The following is a 16,251-nucleotide window of genomic DNA, read 5'->3' as shown; positions in this document are numbered from 1 at the left end:
AAGAGTGAGGGAGCTAACCTTCTCACTCACTTTTCTTATAAAGCCAACAGAAGCACACCCATGACAGATCATTAAACCATCAACCCATAGTCTTGAGGCACAGTCCTCAAGATTAATCACCTCTTAAAAACCCCACCTTCTACCACCATACTGGGGGTTAAGTTTTGACATGAGCTTGGCAGAACAGTCAAACCACAGCAGCATCTATAATTAACCATAATTTATTGTATGTTTTCAAGAGGCTAGAAGAGAAAAAAAATAAATTTTCTTATCACACAGAATTGATAAAATTTTGTGATGATGAAAAACTTTTATTTTTATTTTTTAGAAGGGGACAAACAATTTTATAGGAGTAAAGATTTTATATGTGGCTGAAGTAAAGGTGGTATAAATTTAAGCTAGATTATTATAAATTGAAGATGTTGATTGTAATCCCCAGCTAACAACTAAAAGAGATAACTAAAAATATAGATAAAAGAAATGAGAAAGGAATAAAAATGGTACACAAGAAAAAAATAAAATACAAAAGAAAGCAGTAATGTAGAAATTGAGATTTAAAAAAATATATATATATAATACATAACATGTATAGAGAACAAATAGTAAAAATCTGAATGCCTTTTTAACCAATAATTACAATAAATATGAATGTATTAATTTGTTTAATCAATATGTAGAGACTGGCAGAATGAATAAAAACCTGATTGATCTGTATGCTTTGTAGAATAGTCATTTTAGTCCCAAAGAAACAAATAAGTTAAAATTGAAATGGCAGAAAACAAATTTCCATGAAAACAGTAATTAAAACAGAGATGATGTGGCTATACAATTATCAGACAAAACAGATTTTATGTCAAAAATTGTTATGAGAGATAAAAAAGGGTATTTCATATTGACAAAAGGGTCAATCTATCAAGAAGATACAATTATAAAGATGAAGAACCCTAACAACCAAACACCAAAATATATAAAACAGAAATGGGCAGAGTTGAAGAGAAAAATTGGCATTTCTGCAATAATAGTTGAAGACCTTAATTCTCACTCCATGTAATAGATAGTATAACTAGACAATAGATTAATAAGAAAATGGAGGCATCGAGCAGCACCATACATTTATTAGACCTAAATGACATATACAGCACACGTCACCCCCAAACAGAATGATACAAATTTTTATCATGTAGAAGAAACATTCTATGAGAGACCATATATTATGATATAATACAAGCCACAATAAAGTAAAAAAGATTAAAATTATGTAAGATACTTTCTCTGACAGATAGTTCCAAAAATGAATCTTGTCAGTTTTCACTCCTTCTGATTGTCTTATCTTATTTGTTTCAAAATTTATCTTTTTTTTTTTTTTGCAACAAGTAGTTTTCAGTTGTATCATACAGCTATTGAATATTATGTTGTGAAACTCTGGCACTTATTTATATCTTCTATTTCACCAGGCATTCACACTGTTTATGTATATAGCACACATCTTAGTCCACTTTTGTGCATTACAGTTCAAATATCAATTAAGATGTATAAGTTTTTACAGTGCTATTCTGGTCTGCCCCACTTGCGTGCTACCCAAAGCCAATCTGAACATTGGGTGGTATTCATCAGCAAGTGACAGTAGTTCAAAAACTTTGTGGAAAAATGATGTTAAAAGAGAATATAAATCTGTCTATGAACCTTTTGAAGTATGCTGGTAGTTTAGTTCTCAAATCATTGAATATGGGTTATGCTAATTATCACATGTGGACTGCTTAGAAGTCTTCATAGAGCATCATATACAGATTTATATATTCCCCTCCTCTGTCTCCTTCTACCCATAACCTCTCCATTAATCTAGGGGGGATGTGGTGGGGCAATGACTCATTATTGTGGAGCAGAAACAGAAGACAGGCTGTCCCTGCAGTCTCTGCAGCTGCAGTCCTGACACAGATGGAGGGCACTGTTTCAATGTTGCAGGGTGGGCATGGTGGGAAGGGATTCAATTTTTTTGTTTGTTTACCTACAACAGGTCTATATGGTCAAACTCTTTGTGGCCTGCTGAGCCACTCTCATTTCTTCATTTTTGGCTAAAGAAAGAACAGTTTGCTTTTGGGTTTTTCATGTTTGTATCCACTGCCATTGCTATGCCCCATGACCAGGCCAAAATATATTGGAACCAAAACAAACAAACAATATAGAGCTAATTATAAGTTTTTTCTTTTAAGTTACCTAGCCTATTTGACTTATTTTCTCCATCATTCAGAGACTTGTGTCATTTTCTTTTTGAATTTTGCAGAAGGTTTTGTTGTAATTAGCATAAATTATGGAATGGAATGTTTTAATTTCATTCTGTCCAGTATCAAAAGTTCCAAATTTGGGGGTTTTAAGAAAAGAAGTGTTTACCAAGCTGCTATAAGTTTACAGAACTCTATCTGCAGCTCTGTCTTTCCTATATCTTCCAGCATCTTGCCAGTTCCTTTACCTTTCCAGTTGCTCTATGTCTTTGGGCTCTTTGGTGTCTTCCATGTACTTGAATAGCAAAGGGGCAGCCAAGAACTTAGGGAGGATTATATACAGATTTGTGGCTTCCCTTTCTGTGACTTCCTCCCTAATTTCTGTGACTTCACCATACTTTTCAGCCTCTCTGGGAAATCTGAAATTCGTCCTCTTCTTTACCAAGACCAACACACAGTGGTTTCCAGCACCATATATGCTGATAAGTGACTCCATGGGAATGAAGAAAAGCTATATAGATGTGAATATCATCAAAGCAATTTCCTTACTCCAACATTAAAATTACCTCTAATTTCTTTCTTTTTTTATTTTCCAGAGGCAATTTAAAATAAAAACATTTATTGGGCTAAAAAATATGAAAAATGTAGAAAAGTATAAAAACTACAACAAAAGTTCTTTGTACTCCCCTCAATTTTTATTGGTCTTTTAATCTTATTTTTAATGTATAGCTAATGAGTGTATTATGGTAGGTATTCTTTTACACCTACTATCATCTCACAAGTATTTTTATGCAACATTTTTTTTCAAATTTATTTATTTTTGAAATTGACATAAAATTGTATGTATTGTTTATGAGTATAACATAAAGTTTTGAATATGCATATGTAAGTGAAATGATTAAATCCAGCTAATTAACAAATGCCTTTCCTCACACAGTCATCATTTTTTGAGGTAAGAATACAACATTCACTCTTTTAGGGATTTTCAAGAGCATGACATATCATTAATTATAGTCACTATGCTGTACAATAGATCTTTTGAATTTGTACCTTTTATCTAACTGCAATTATGTATCCTTTGACCAACATATCCTCAACCTTTTCTTCCCCCTAACCACCCCAGCCAGGGTAACCAACATTATACTCTTTACTTAGATAAGATCAAACTTTTTAGATTACAAATATGAGTGAGATCATGTGGTATTTGTCTTTCTACACCTGGCTTATTTTACTTAACATAATATCCTCCAGGTTTATGCATGATGTTGCAAATGAAAGAATTTCCTTCTATCTTATCACTAAATGGTATTCCATTGCATATATATACCACAATTTCTTTATCCATTTATCCATTGATAGAAACTTACGTTGTTCTCATATCTTGGCTATTGTGACATGGGAGTGCAGATTTTTTTGACATACTGATTTTATTTCCTTTATATATATATATACCCAGCAGAAGTATTGATAGACCATATGGTACTTCTATTTTTAATTTTAAGAGGACCCTCCATAATGTTTTATATAATGACTCTACTAATTTAAATTTTCACCAAGTAAGCAAGTATTTCCTTTTGTCCACATCCTTACCAATACTTGCTATCTTTTGTCTTTTTGATAATAGGCATTCTAACATTTAAGGCTTTAATCCATTTTGAGTTGATGTTGGTAGATAGGAAAAGATAAGGATCTTTATTCTTCTACATTGGATATTTTGTTTTTTCAACATAATGTATTAAAGAGACTGACTTTTCCTCCATTGTGTGTTCTTTGTACCTTTGTTAAAAATCAGTTGGCTGTAAATACATTGGTTTATTTCCGGCCTTTGTAATCTGTTCTATTGCTCTATGTTTCTGTTTTTATGCCAGTACCAAGCTGTTTTTGTTACTATAGCTTTGTAGTATATTTTGAAGTCAAGTAGAATAGGGTCTCCAGCTTTGTTGTTTTTCCTTAAGATTGCTTTGGCTATTCAGAGTCTTTTGTAGTTCCATACAAATTTTAGGAGTGTTTTCTCTATTTCTGCAAAGAATGTTATTTGTATTATAACAGGATTGTATTAAACATGTAGATCACTTTGGGTAAAATGGGCATTTTAACACTATTAATTCTTCTAATTCATGGGCCCAGGATATCTTTCATTTATTTGTGTCTTGTTCAATTTCTTTCATCAGCATTTTATAGTTTTCAGTGTTCAGATCTTTAAGCTTCTTAGTTAAATTTATTTCTAAGTATTTTTTGAAGCTACTATATATGGGATTGTTTTCTTGATTTGTTTTTCAAATAGTTCCCACTTTTAGTTTATAGAAGTATTTCTTATATTTGCATGTTGATTTTGTATCTTGCAAAATTATTGAACTTGTTCATTAGTTCTAAGAGGTGTTTTGGTTTTGTTTGGTTGTTTTATGGTGGAATCTTTACAATTCTCTCTACATAGGATAACGTCACGTGTGAACAGGGACATTTAACTTTTTTCTTTCCAGTTCGGATGGCTTTATTTTTTTCTTTTTATTAATTGCTCTGGCTAGAACTTCCAGTAATATGTTGCATAGAAGTTACAAGAGTGGGTATACTTGTCTTTTCTTTAGACCTTAGAAAAAAATGCTTTCAATTTTTCCTGTGCAGTATGATGTTAAACATGGGTTTGTCATATATGGCCTTTATTGTGTTGAAGTGTGTTCACTGTGTACCTAATTTGTTGAAAGTTTTTATCATGAAGGAATTTTGAATTTTTACATGCATTTCTGCACCCCTTAAAATGATTATATGGCCTTTATTCTGTTAACATGATGTTTCACATTTATTGATTTGCACATATTGGACCATTCTTGCATCTCTGGCATAAATTCCATTTGATCACATTGTGATTTTTTAGCGTGCTGTTGAATTTGGTTTGCTATTATTTAGTTGAAGATTTTCACATTGGTGTTCAGCAGGGATATTGGCCTGTAGTGTTTTGTTTGTCTGTCTGTTTGTTTTATGTTTCTTTGTCTGGTTTTGTTTTGAGGGTCATGTTGGCCTGAGTTTGAGAAGAATTGATATTATTTCTTTATAAATGTTTGGTGGAATTCAGCAGTAAAGCCCTCAGGTACTGAGCTTTGCTTTGTTGGGAAACATTTTATTATTGTCTCAATATTCTTACTCATTATTCATCTTTTAGGATTTTCTATTTTTCAAGGAATTTATTCATTTTCTCTAGTTTATCCAATTTGTTTGTGTATAATTGTTCATAATATTCCTTTATGGCCCTTTGTATTTCTATGCTATCTGTGGCAATGTTTCCTTTTTCATCTCTGATCATTGAGTATTCTTTCTTTTTTTAGTTTAGCTAAAGTTTCATTCATTTTACTTAACTTTTCAAAATACCAACTTTCTATTTAGTTGATCTTTTAATTGTTTTTCTGTCTTCAGCTCATTTATTTATCCTTTAATCTTTATTATTTATTTCCCTCTACTAATTATGGGCTTAGTTTAGTTTTGATTTCTTAGTTTCTTGAGGTGCTACATTTAGCTTATTTGAGACTTTTCTTTTCTGATGTGGGTGTGTATTGCTGTAAACATCTCTCTTAGAACTTCTTTTGCTGTATCCCATAGGTTTTGTATGCTGTTTTTATTTTTGCCTCCAAATTTTCAAAATTTTATTTTTAATTTCTTTATTAACCCAGTGGTTGTTCTGTAGCATGCTGCTTAATTTCCATGTATTTCTAAATATTTTGATATTTCTCCTTTTACTTATTCCTATTATTATTATTTTTGTTAATATATTATAATTATATAAAATATATTAATATAATAAAATATTAACATTATTGTTAATATTGATATGATTTTTATTGATTTCTCTTATTAATTATTGAATGTGATTGTCATTGTGGTCAAAAAAAATACTTAATATAATTTTAATCTTCTTAAGTAAGTAAAGCCTAAAGGCGAACATGGGAACAATGAAGACTAAACTCAGATTAGTGAAACCTTCAGGGGAAGATTGCAGGGTGGACTGGAGTGGGCTACTCATGGGTCTCTGATCATGTTTTTTAAGTTTAGAGCTCCATCATGGGTGTTTGTTTTTTAAAAGAATGCTTTCTGTATGTTTGAATATTCATTAATAAAACATGTACACATATATATGAGAAAAAACATACACCCAAAATATTAGATGCATTTATTGCTGAGTAACAGAATTATGGGTAGATTTTACTTTTTTAACTTATACTTCTATGTATCTTCTAAGAATTTCTTTTAAATGTGTGTTATTCTCATTATCTGGATAAAAGTTACAAAAATGTTTTAGCACAGACAGACAAACAGAAAGAGACAGCCACACAGAGCCAAGGGAAGGTCATAACTGATTTTCTAAATATTCTTTTATTTTCTCCAACATTTTATGCTCTTACTGTAGGACGCTAAACTCAATTATCTCTCTATCTCATACTTATCTTGCTAAGAGAAAATTTTAAATTAACCCAACAATCACCCTACACCCTGCCTGCCATTCAATAAATACTATAATTGGATTAAGGTACTGATTACTAACAGGGAGTCTTATTTCTAACCTACAGTCCATCTGCCACACAGCAGCCAAGATCTGCCTTTAAGAAATAATTCAGATATTGTTTCTGAACTCCAGACATAGATAGCCAATTTCCTAATGTGAATATCCACTTGATGTCTAATAGTCACTTCAAATATCCAAAAGCAGATTCCGAACCTTGCCAAGCTAACTCCACCCACCTGCAGCCTTCCCTGAATCACCACCCAATCATTCTGGTACATCAGGCCAAATCATTGTCATAATTCGTGATTCCTCCCTTTTTTCATGGCTTATATCAAAGCCATCAGCAGATGCTATTGACTCTTCTTTCAGAAATATCTGGAACAAGTCTATTCTCACCACTCCTGTCCTGGTCTGAGCCACCATCAACTCTAACCAAGATCATTGAAAATGGTTCTTAACGAGCATCCTCTTTTCCACTGTTAGTGCACAACTATCTTTTCTTAACACATCACAGAGAGTGACTCTATAAAAACAAATTGAGTTTAATCATGTCACATCAGCTAGAAACAGTCAATGGCATCCGATGTTAATCAGAGAAAGTACCTCAAGCCCTTTGTCATTTTTCCTTAACACCACCTTTGACGTTGTCTCTTATCACTTGTAACTTACAGTCTGTCAGAATTGGCAAACAAGGTTTGCAACACATCTACTGTTACCAGGAAAACCCACTGCAATCCCTGACAATAATAAAGGCATGCAGATGATGTTTGCAGCCACAACAGCCTCCTTGAATTCCTTGCTCACGTGGAGCTTTATCCTGCCTCAGAAAATTTGCAGTTGTTTCCTCTGCTAGGACACAATTCTTCCAAATATCAGCAAGGTGCTTCCAAAAATCAGCTTGAATACAAACATGTTGTCTGAAGTTGAATTTTCTGATGACCCTCATAAGTCCGTGCAGCTTGGACATGTGGTTTTCTGAGGGAAGAACTGAAAATCACAGGGGTGATCCCAGAGGAAAAGGGCTTCTGTAGCCAACTAAGAGTCCTAGATGTCCTGCCAAGTGCTCTGCCCAGCTTTCTCCCATCAGCGTTGTCACCAAGGCCCTGCTGTTGAGGTGGAAGCTGGTCACTCAGAGCAGCTGTCAGGGAGGGGACCCCACAGGCTCGGTGTGGGGGCTAGGAAATAACACATCTGCCAGGTTCTAGGACATCCTTGGAACAAGGACCTTGAGTAACAATGTAATGGTGAATCAGCCACTTCTGAAATCATTGGAGTGGTCACACAGATGCAGGGAATGCAAATTGGAAGGAGCGAACATAGCCTGAGAGGAATTTTGTGCTATATACTGCCTAGGACACATGGCTGGATGTTGTTCCCCAGGCGTGTCTGCTCAGAAAGTTCAGGGAGAGTCACGTTCTGTGGGCTGCTTCCTGGCACAGCAGACCTTCCAGGTCATTTGTAATCATATGACATATATCTTAGGAACTCATACCTCTCCCCTCATTGGGAGGAAAAGGAAGGTGTGCCCGTGGAGCAGGTGGCAGATGAATGAGACCTTTTCTGGCAAGAGAAGAGAGGTCGGTACAGTGTTCCAAGAAAACATAGAAGTTAGAAGTAAAGTGTAGAAGTGAGAAGAGAATGATGACCCAAATTGTGTTTGGAGAAATAGATAGATCTATCAATAGATAGATAGGTAGGTAAATAAATGAACATAGATGATGGAAGGATGAAAGATTGGATGAATGGATGGATGGCTAGATGGACAGATAGGTAGAGAAAGTGAGAACGTGAAAGAAAGGGGGTATATGTATATATATTTGGGCGTATGTATATATACAGAGAGAGAGAGAGAGAGACAGAGAAATTTCTTATCTGCAAATGGAGCTGCAGTGTAGTGGGGAGGAATGGAGCCAATGGAAGAAGGGATAAAAAGAAAAAGAGAAAGGAGAATTGTGAGTGAAAATAAAGCAATTAAGTTGATTACCAGGATGGCTTAGTTTGGAGTAAGTGGGAGGGTAGAAAGGAGAGGAGGATTTGGGATGGTTTGGGGCCATCGCAAGAGGATGGAAACAGAGAGTGCGAAATGCTGGAGGCGGGTACACCCGAGCACAGGTTTTAACCCGTGCATGGACAGTCCCAGTAGCCACATTGCAAGATCTCAGGCCGAGGGCTGGGGAAGAACACAGGCTGTCCATGCGTTTGTATTTGGGAGGTAAACAGGGGAGGCAATTTAGGGATCCAGCAACGTGGGATGAAGCATATATGCAGAGGTGACTAACTGAGACTCCCTGTGCATTTGGGACAGAATGATAACAAACTTAGGGGCACAGAAGACTTTTAGGTAATCACGCTGACTTCCTAACTTACATAAGAGGCTATGAAAGTAAATTTCAGAAAATTGAAATAATGTGACCAAAGTAGCATAGCTAATGTGACACAAAACTGAGGTTGGAATAATTAAAACATCCTTTATTTAATGCTTTATTCCATCTTTTTAGAAGTTATAATTTTTGGGTGTCATATGTTTTAACCCACTTAAAAACCCACAATTTTATGAATCAAGGAAATTCTGAACGTTCATTTCTAATACGTGTATAATTTACTGTGCCCCGAGGAAGGAGGGCTCAGGCCCCTTCTCCAGCGTGTCACTGGAGGGTGAGTGGCCAGGGTCCTTCTGGAAGCTCGTGCTCGCAGGCAGCTCAGGGGGACGGAGGCCCCGCAGGCCCCTGCGGAAGGAGGCCGGGCCCCGGGGGGTCTCCCAAAGCTGAGGTCCCCGCGCTGCGCTCTGGCTGTTTGTGAGAAGGAGCCGCGGCCTCGGGCAAAGGTTCTGCAACTGTCTTGAGCCTGGGTTTTCTCTTCTGTGAGATGGGGATGTTGAGCCCCCAGGGACCTGTCAGCTCCCAGCCTGCTCACGTCCCCACGCGGACCCGCGCGCTGATAACCCGACTCCCATTCCTGACGGGCCAGGCCACGGCCTCGGCGCCCCTCAGCAGCCCGGCTCTGCTGACGCCCCAGCTGCTGAGACCCCAGCACTGGGAGGCCTGGGGGGAGGCGGAGGCGGAGCCCAGTCCTGAAGCGCCACCCAGCCGGTCCTCCGCCAGCTCTCGGCAGCCTGGAGACTGAGGCCACAGCCCAGGAGGCCGGACGTCTGCCGTGCGCGCCCCCGCAGCGTCTTTTGGTCCAGCCGGCCACCGTCCCCAACGTTTGCGCCGCGGTGCACGCTGGGACGTGCGGTGTCGGAAGCCGCCGGCGCTTACCAGACGAGAGGCACAGCGGCCGGTAGCAGGGCCTAGGTTGGGCCGTGAAGTGCTGTGTGGGGGCTGTGGCTGCCCTGTGCGCCGCCCTCCCGCCAAGGGCGCCAGAGCACGACAGCGACCACCCAGGACCAGGTGAGGCGGCGGCGGAGAAATGGGGCAGGACGGGGGCGGCGGCGGGGGTGGGGGCGGGGCGATTGGGCGGGCCGGGCCGAGTGCGCCTTGGGCCTGGATCCACAGCCCCCAAGTACGGGGCGTTTCGGGCGGACCCTTGGGCACTTGCGCCCCTCTTCCCTACAGTGGGTCCCCGGAGCGCTGTCCAGGTCCCGAATCCAGGGGGCGCTGGCCTGTGCGCCCCGGTTTCCGCGCGTGGAGGAAAGCGCCGCCGCAGCACCCACTAATGGGGTGTCGTAGAAGGTCCCCCTGCACTCTGGAGCTGGGGACTCTGACTCTGGGTGTTTCCCCTCCGCCCTTTCTGCCCGTTGTCCAAGTTGTGAAAAGGTGCCTCCTGGGTATGGGGACAGGGGACAGCTCCCTCAGGGGCTTCCGCTTCTGCGTCGGCCCGCAGAAACCTTCGGGGGGCCTCCTAGGCTCTTGTTTCACGTCTACCCGTCCTGGAAGCTCTGTCTGGGATGTCCACTATGGTGACCACTAGCCAGGTGTGGCTATTTCAGTCAACTTTAAAATGAAGGGTTCCTTTCCTCAGCCCCAGTAGCCACATCGGAAGCTCTCAGTAGCTACGAGTGGCTGGTGGCTGCTGTATTGGACGGTGCAGACAGGGAAACTTGTGGTCATCACGGAAAGTTCTGTTATCTGGGGTACTGGACAAGATGGGACTGGCCCCTGCTGCTTCTCCCCCTCCTCCTGCCATGCGCCATGTTAGCCACACCTGGCGCCTCTTCTCCCTCCCCTGCAGGCTGGCCTGCCCTTCCTTCCTGGCCTTGGGGGTAGCTGGCCGTCCTCCCGCAGATCTGAGTTCACTGTCACTCGCTCACCTTCCTGACCACCCTTTCCCAGTATCTCCTGTCTCGGTTTCCTTCTCTTTTCCTTCCCAGCACTTCATGTTTTGTCATTGCTACTTATCTGCTGGTTTTCCGTTTTATTTGTAGTCTCTGAGGCAGAGATTGGGATTATTGCTTATTCTATGCCCAGTCTGGACACAGTATTAGATTGAAAGATACAGATGAAATCTGTTAACAATTGGGGTTCTTTGGCTGGTAGAAATGGTACTTTCGTGTGGTTGAACCTCATATGTCATCCTAGGTCCTCAGTAGAAATCTGGTGCAGCAAATGTGTGAACAACAGGGCAGCACAGGGTGAGGAACACTGTTGTGATTGCAGATGGCTGCGGGAGACTAGCAAATCTGAGAAGGCTTCCTGGAGGAGATCGAGTTTTAGCCGGGTCACCTCTATCCCTCTTCTGCTCCTCTGGCCTGGCTCTGCACACATTCAGCAGCCTGTGGCTAATAGTTTCCATTTTGTTGTTTTAGTTTTTCTTCAAGGTTTCAGCTTTTGGATATTTTTATTAAATTAATTGTTCTGTTTTTCTACTTATTAACTTATTGCTTTTTGCTAACAGTTAATAATTCCTTCTATTTTTCCTGTTTATGTTATCACTGTTTTTGGAAATGATGTGTGTGCTTGATTCACTTGTTTACATTCTTTTCAGAAAAGTACTTCATGTTTAAGGTGTGATGCTTAAGTTCCAATAGAACAGATTTTCTTTATCATTGCTGTCTGAAGTTCTGCAGTTTTGGTATATATTTTCTTTTTGGCTCAGGAGTTTTAGGAGCAAGTTTTAAAATTTCCAAGAAGAGGTTCTTTTGATTTATTGGTTTTACTATTATAGTAATTTGAGTTGCATTTTGATGAGAGAATACTGATTCCTCTTTTGAACTTTTGGGTTTCAGGAAGTTTTCTTGTGGCCCTAACATGGAGTCAGGTTTCATCACTGTTCCACTGGGGCTTAAAAAGAAGATTGAGTTTCTATTTCAAGTTGGCAGAGGTTTGATGTGTATGACAATGAATTTTACCACCTTATTTGTTTTATTTAGGTCGTGTATAACCTTTACTTAGTTTTTGTTCTCTTGCTGTGTTGTGGACCGAGAGAAGTGAATTAGTCTCTACCATTGGTACATTTCTGCCCATTTCTCCTTGTGTCTCCAGTGAATGTTGGCAGCTATGTTGTCTGGTGCATAGCTATTTGTAATGATTATATTTTTTTCTGAAGTGCACCCATTAGTACCAGAGTACCCTTTTCCTCATTTTTACTTTTTGTGATCGTAAGATGATGACTCGTGCTTTCCTGAGTTTGTACTTGCTTACCACATCTTTGCCCATTCTTTATGTTTAACCTTTCTAGACTACTTTAAATGTGTTGTATGTCACATAAAGGTGGGTTTTCCTTTGTGATTCAGTCTGAGAATCTTTTCCCCCCACTTTCTCTAGGTAAGTTCAACTAATTTACATTTATTGATAGGTCACATACATTTCATCTTAGTTTTGTTGTGTGTGTGTTTGTATTTTTTTAGTCTTTTGTTCTGTGATCTGTTTTCTTTGCTTTTGTTTTAGTTTCGGTACTTTGATATTTGGGAGAGTCTATACCTTTGTCTCTATGAGATATTTGTAATAACATTTCATATAATGTCATATACTGTCTGTAGCACTGTATGTCTATGGGGATCATTTATTAAGTACCTTCTGTGATGGACAGAATGTCATTTCCCCCCATCTCTGCCTTTCCCCCAGTTAACCACACTGTACCCTGGCACCAATGAGCATGTCATGGCACATGGCAGAAAGGGACATTGCAGATGTGATTAAGGTTATGGACCGTAAAGTAGACCGACTAGCCTGGATTACCTGGGTGGGCTCAATGTAGTTAGCTGAGCCTTAAAAAGCAGAGAACTTTCTCCAGCGAGAAGTGAGAGAGGTGTGGTGAAGGGATGTCAGAGAAGTCCCAGTGCAAGGACTGCAGCAGAGGGGTCTAGGAGCTAAAGGTACCCCCACCTCTCACCACAAGCAGCAAGGACACAAGTACCTGGACTCTTCTTGCAACCCAAGTTGTTTTTCCAGCATCTCCAGGAAGGAGCACAGCCCAACTGGACTTCTGACTTATGGAAACTGTGAGAGAGCAAATTTGTGTGCTTTGAGCTGCTGAATTTGTGGTAATTTGTTATGGCAGCAATAGGCGACTAAGACATCTTTTTGAGTCATTATAAAATTAATGTGTTTTGTTATCTTTCTCCCATCACCCAGTTTTAGCTAACAATAATACCTTTCTCAGTGTTTGCTTTTATACTCTGACATTTACTTGTATTTCTGTTATTGAAACGTCAGCTTTAAATGATACCCTTTGGCTGCATTTCTTACTGATGGGGCGATGAGCTAATTATTTCTCATCTTTTCTCATGTCTCCCCCTGCCCCCAGTTTGTGTCATTTGAGTCATTACTCCGTAGTTGGGGACTGTATTATCTGCATTCTTGTCTGTCACCATCAGCCCACATTGGTTTCTGTCTTACATCTACAGATAAATATATTCAGTGCTCATTGACAGCCCTTTTGATGGTGTTTCCTCCATCAAATCTTGATCAGCTGAGGCTTGTCTTGGGGATGTTTTCTCAGAATGGCTGATGGGGTTGGTGACCCTGAGTGCTGGATGTTCAGAACTGTGGCTTTGGGGCTTACAGGACAGCTTGAATGTTGATGGAATCCTTGGTCGAGACTGTCATTCTCTGGCCATTTTGTAGATGTCACTCACTGTCTAATGATTTGAATATTGCTTTGGAGAAATCTGAGGACTGCCTGGTTTTCCTTTATAAGTGATTTAGTTTCTCTCTTTTTACCTCATTCTGTTCACTTTTCTTATCTCTATCATTTGTGATACTTTTTAAATAGGATTTTTTTTGTTCGTTTAGTTGTAGGAGTTTATACACACAGACGTATATATGTATATATTCTGAATATTAATCCCTTAACTGATATGTTTTCTCCCATTTGTGAGTTGCATTTTCATTCTGTTGGTAGTATGTGTTATAGCACCAGCCAGCTACCCACCAGAGGGTAGATTGAAAAAGAGACTGCACCCAGAAAATTGAATTCAAAGGGAGTTTATTCCGGCCAGGATGGCAGCAGCCAATTTCTGAACTGTGGCCCCGAGCCTAAGTTACTTTCAGTTTTTAAGGTCTCCTCGGTGCAGATCTTCCGTTGTATTTTTAGCCAATGCAAGCAAGCCTCGAGTACATAAACTAATTTTGTGGTTAGCAATCAGCAGGGGTTTTCCACCCTTCCCTTCCCCCCTCTTTATTTCCTTAAACAAAACAAAATGGATTTTTTTACATAAAATGGTGTAACTTATGTCAAGCTTTGAACTGTCAGCTTAGTAGCCGGATCTGATGGCTTTAGCACTTATGGCATAAACTGCATCCTGTTGGGCACACAGGATGTTCTGCAAGAGCAAGCAAACTGGTTTAAAGAAGCCAAAATATGCAAGTTATAGCAGAGCATACAGTTTTGCACAAAAAGCATGTTTAGTTTAAATGGGTCAGTGGTTGTGAGTTAAACCTAGGTAAAGAAGTTTCTTGGGTATGGGTCTATCACACCTGGGTGTAAGGGCAGGAAATGTGGTTACTTGAGGAAGGGTCTGTTTTAGAGAGCTACTCTGTTTCTCATCTACATAGGAAAAAGCTGGCCGTCTGTGGTTTTCTTGCTAACACAGGAACAGGCTTGTGACCACAGAACTATAGAGTGTAGAATGTATTTAGCTGTTTTTACAACTGGGATAAAGATGGGGTCTGTCATGTTAACTTGCGACATATGCTTTGATGCACAAAAGTTTTTAATTTTGATAAAACCCCATTTTCTATTTTTTCTTTCGTTGTCTGTATTTTTGGTGTCATAGATAAGAAGTTATTGCTAAATTCATTGTCACAAAGCTTTCCTATGTTTTCTTTTAAGAGTTTTATAATTTTAGGTCTTACATTTAAGTCTTTGAAAAATTTTGTGTTCATATTTGTATATGGTTTAGGGTAAGGGTCCAACTTCATTCTTTCACTTGTGGCTGTCCAGTTTTACTAGCACCATTTGTTGAAAAGGTGATCTTTTCCCCATTGAATGGTCTTGGGACCCTTGTTGAAGATCTGGAGCTTCCTACCTAATGGGGCTGGGGCAGTGCGTTCATCCCTGCAGCCTGTCCTGTGCCTCTGGTCGCCTCCTCCCTGTGCAGCTCATTTACAGGTTTGCTGTTTCCTCCTGAGGGGGCTGGGCCTACCTGCTGGCAGGAGGCTGTGGGACTGGCCTGAGCCAGGAGCACATGATCTGGTTGAAGAGCTCCAGGGAGAGGCCTCCTTGAGACCTGGGGTTAGCCTGGGTTGAGTGAGCTGGGGATTGGCTGTGGTGGAAGCATGCAGAGGCCCCAGTCTTGTGTGAGGTATACTGTGCCTCAGGTATGCTCACATGTGCCTCAGGGTCCTTTCCTCTGCTGCTCCTGGGGCAGTTCCAGCTTGCAAGAGGCTCCTTGATGCCTCTCTGAACCCTGTGTGAACACTAGCTAATTAATCCCGGAGCTGCTTGCCTCCCTGCCATGTGGCTTGAGGAGTGAGTGTGCCACGTGGCACTGCAGTAATGCACTGTAATGCACTGCTTGGCTGGGAAGGAGGGGTTGGGGAGCACTTGAGCCTGGGGGCTAGGCCAACGGATTGGGAGGAGAGGCTTTAGTTGCCATGGTGACACTCACTCGGAGGTGCGAGGCTCCATCCTCACTGGCAGTGGCCCTCTGGGGAAGGGTGACTGTGCCCACTGTGCAGAGAAGAGTGAGGCACTCTGGGTCACATCACCTACCTGGGGTGAAGAAGGGGCAAAGACTTCCACTAACCTGCCACTCCACCATGGCCACAGCCACTCTATGTGGTTGTCGACATTTGGACCACAGTTGTCCTTTCTCCTGTTGATGTGCATCTGTGCTGTCTCAGGTTGGCTGATCACGACAAGGCTGCTCTGACCATGGGGTTTAGGGCTCTTGGAGACATGTGTTTCCAGCTCTCTTGGTAAGTGCCTAGGGGTGGGATGGCTGGGTCAGGGTCAAGGTCAGTGCATCTTTATCAAAAACTGCCCAGCAGTTCTCTGGAGTAGTGGCTTCGTTGTACATTCCGCCGGCAGGGGACACAGTTCCTGGTGCTTCTTGTGAGATGACTGTGTGACACACTTTCTGGTAGCCTTGTTTCAATTTAGGATTCTTTTCTGAGCAGTTTACCACATAACTAAATATGTGCTTGTGGACACTATTTA

General features: G+C 40.4%; 1 protein-coding gene across 4 annotated transcripts in view; it reads left to right on the top strand.

Annotated features, from left to right (window-relative positions):
• Positions 1-9,954: 9,954 nt before the first annotated feature.
• The window catches only part of LOC134374780 (zinc finger protein 658B-like), a 61,381-nt gene continuing 55,084 nt past the window's right edge, over positions 9,955-16,251 (top strand). For all 4 annotated transcript variants that reach the window (XM_063092752.1, XM_063092753.1, XM_063092749.1 and 1 more), the window contains exon 1: positions 9,955-10,100. The gene's annotated coding sequence lies outside the window, so the exon portion shown is untranslated. The remainder of the gene's footprint in view (positions 10,101-16,251) is intronic.

Source organism: Cynocephalus volans, chromosome 4 (assembly GCF_027409185.1).
Source record: "Cynocephalus volans isolate mCynVol1 chromosome 4, mCynVol1.pri, whole genome shotgun sequence".
NCBI classification, from domain to species: Eukaryota; Metazoa; Chordata; class Mammalia; order Dermoptera; family Cynocephalidae; genus Cynocephalus; species Cynocephalus volans.
This window is presented reverse-complemented; position numbering and strand designations above follow the sequence as displayed.